This window comes from Etheostoma spectabile, chromosome 14 (assembly GCF_008692095.1).
Source record: "Etheostoma spectabile isolate EspeVRDwgs_2016 chromosome 14, UIUC_Espe_1.0, whole genome shotgun sequence".
NCBI classification, from domain to species: Eukaryota; Metazoa; Chordata; class Actinopteri; order Perciformes; family Percidae; genus Etheostoma; species Etheostoma spectabile.
The window spans coordinates 12,206,268-12,209,366 of NC_045746.1; positions in this window are offsets into that span (position 1 = coordinate 12,206,268).

Here is a 3,099-nt window from a genome sequence, read left to right on the forward strand (position 1 = left end):
CTCTCCCCTTTCATGTCTTCAGCTGTCCTAAATAAATAAAAGGCTCAAAAAAGAATCTAAGAAAAAAAAAATCTTTACATAAGCAATTTTGAAACATCATTGGAAGAAGCACTTCAGAAACCAGAGTCATTAAAAAAAAGTGTGCGGTTACCACTGAGCACTATTAATGTTTATATCTCATGCTGTCACTAGCGCGAGTCCATTAGTAAGCTTCCATTTGTGCAGTGATTTGAGTGGAGGGTGTTGTCTGTTCCTACTTGAAACTGCTCACACCCAGGTCTCTAGATTATCTTAAGTAACCAGGTCATGTTTCCTGAACATTGCTGTTGAGTTTTTCAAATGTATTTTTTGGTTGTTTTGAGTACTACAAGCCGAGTACCATCAAGTTGCATCATATTCAAGAGACTGCAGACATCTCTTTGGCCGATATCTCCAAAACATTTACATTGATAGCACTGCAGGTAAGAGTTTGTGAGTTTGGGGAGAACTGTCGTTTTAACCTAAGCTTTAACATAAGTAGACCCTTTAAAAACCACATTGGATTACCTAAAATATATGTCATATCATGTGAAAAATTGACACGTTGGAGACACGTGGTTTTCACAGGATGGTGATGCGCTTGTTGGTCTCGGGAAGATTCAGACAGCCACACGCCACCTCAAATACATGAGCCACCTGCTGCTTCCTTTCACCTGCAGGAGCAGAGCTTAAACAGTCACTTTACCTACATGTGACAAGGACATGATCCCTCACTGGCTTCTCACCCACAAGCACACCCTATTTCGCTCCATGGGAGGCAGAGCCCCGCTGGGGGTGTACTGTCACGGAATGAACGCACAAGCCCTTGTATGTTTGAGTTTTCCCCACCTATGTGTGCATTCGGCTGTATTGTGCGAATGTCTCTGATGCGAACATGTTTTGGAAATTAAACCCAAAATGAATCAACAAGCAACACCATTTCATTTTTTTTCTCATCATTCTTTTTGCTCTCCTCCATGTTGGCACTGGTTCAGACAAGCTGAAATTATGACAAGTGTCCAGGAGATGACGTGATTTCAGGTTGTGTCACAGTAACAATGACACATTCCAATTTGAGCATTTAAATTCAAGCTGTATGTAGGTTGCCTGCCTCGGGATGAAGTCTTTTATCTCGGATCCTTATGATCCAGATCACAACTGAGAAAGAAAAAAAAACTATGTCTGCGTCATGTCTGAGGAGATAAAAATATACAGGATCCGGCAAATGTCAACTGCGGTGTCAGTGTTACATTACACAACATTGTGTTCTGTACAAACCAGATTGCGCACTCTAAGCCTTCAGAAATGATGATCCCAGCTTCAATGTTCTCAGAACTTGTCTGTATCTTTACAAGCAGACCACAGAACAACACCTACCACTATGACTCAGAATATCTCCGTTATGCTAAACTGTTTCTGAACAGTGCTTAACAATGTGCTCTCTATGTGCAGAACACTGTGTGACACGATGTCTGACTGCACACTGAGGCCCAAGCCTGGATGTAGGTGGAGTGATACTGTCTCTTGTTTGTCCTCACGAGCTTGTATGTGAGGACGTGCTGCTATTTGCCACAGTCTATGCTCGCCGTTTGTCGTCTTGTTGTGAGCTTAATGAAGTTGCATGCAAAGTGAGTCAGATCCTGGGACTGTATCGGAATCAGAATCAGAATAAGGAATCAGCTTTATTCGCCAGGTACGAGGACATATACGAGGAATTTTTCTTTGGAGCATCGTTGCTCACACTGTGCTTACACACAAAACAACCAAAACGAAAATATACACACTAATATATACACACAATATATACATACTCTAAACAGAACAATATAGAGGCATGAGTGAACGAAGAGTTCAATAAAAATTATTTAAATATGGAGCATAGTGCAAGGATACTGGGATAAATAGTATTATGTTTTTACATAACAATATGAACAGTATGAACATTATGGACAGATCTGAAATAGGAAGTGAGGGAGATGAGGCAAGAAAAAGGTGACACATACATATATTATATATATATATATATATATATATATATATATATATATATATATATATATGTGTCATATATTTATACACATATTGAAAAGCATGGTGGCCTGAATTGTTTATGGAGTCCAGGGAAGGCAATTTCTTTCTTTTTTTCCCCCACCCATGATTGCAATTTTATGTCGCCCTTTCCTTGCAAGATTATAAAAAAAGGTTGAATACTTAGAGTAGAGGTGCCACACTTATTTTAGTTAATTTGATCTAATATCCCTCATTTGATCTCAAGTGAGCCAGACCAGTAAACCGCACAAGAAAGATCAGGAACGTTATCTGCCACAGAGTTTCTTGTCAGCTTTAAGATGGCAAATGCAAGTTGCTTTGGCTACGACAGCGTTCTAAGGCCACTGTAGGAAAACATATTATGTTAGGGACCATGAAGAGAGGGGTAATATTCTGAGGAAAATAAATCAGAATTTCTAGAATTAAAGTCGTAAAAAACGGAAAAAACTCAGATTTTCTCTGAGATTAAAGTGGAAATTTGGAATTGGAATTAATTACTTCTCTGCTTCTCAACCAGGGCATGAAGTTAACTTTTTTGACCGCCTGCCACTGCCACTTTTTTGCCTCATAAAGGTGAAAAACAGGAATTGCTGTGTCTCTATGAGCCGACACGAGGACATTGCGGCGTTGCTGTAGGAGGGGGGGCCGGGCTGGGACACACAATGATACAGTTTGATAAAGGACTTATTGGACTTTCACTTATCATTGAACCTTCATTGATGTTCCTCAATTTAGGTCATCCTGTACATCTCATCTGTGGTTTTTCCTGCATCCACGGTGTGATTGTGTGTGTGCGCATCAGTCGCGGGGGGGGGGGAACGGAGCAGCAGCCCCGCCTGTTTCAGCGAGCCGACAGGAATGAAACAGCAGCGACTTTATAGTGAAAAAACGTTACAGCGTACATTGATGTTAAAATGTTTACAGGTTGGCAGGACTTCTTTCGCTATTCATTTTGTTGGTAAAATTTTCGAGTCACACTAGTCTCGTCGTTATATCAGAAAACAAGGAAATGAATTTGACCCGTTCTCACTC